We start from the raw sequence: 448 nt of genomic DNA on the forward strand, positions 1-448 counted from the left end.
AATGCGTGCGTCCTCCAAAAACTGCGGCCGTTTGCAATTAAGCAATAATTGCAACTGTTGAGCAGTGCAGTGACCCACTTGAGACGGGATAAAACCTGCCGTCCAGCGGACCACTGCGGAGTTCATAATTTCATTGTTCGTAATTTCATTTGTATTCAGTACGTTACGCTGTCGGCGCGCATATAACGCGAGTGATCAATTGTGAGATAAAGTCGTTAAGTTAAACTGCTCGACTGTGTAAATCTCTTCAACAACCCATCACGTCGAGTCTCTCCCGTTACACCCTACCACCGGTGTAACACTAGGATTCCCAGTTTTATTTGCAATAGTAGTCATTGACTAGTTAGCTCTAAAAAAGAAATTCCAGTAGCTGTTGTTGCTCCACCACCTGCTCGTGGAAGTGTTAAATTTGAGTTATTAAATTTAATTCGTTAGAGGCAAAGAGCTC

Source organism: Wasmannia auropunctata, unplaced genomic scaffold (genome assembly GCF_000956235.1).
Source record: "Wasmannia auropunctata unplaced genomic scaffold, wasmannia.A_1.0 LD336053.1, whole genome shotgun sequence".
Lineage (NCBI taxonomy): Eukaryota > Metazoa > Arthropoda > Insecta > Hymenoptera > Formicidae > Wasmannia > Wasmannia auropunctata.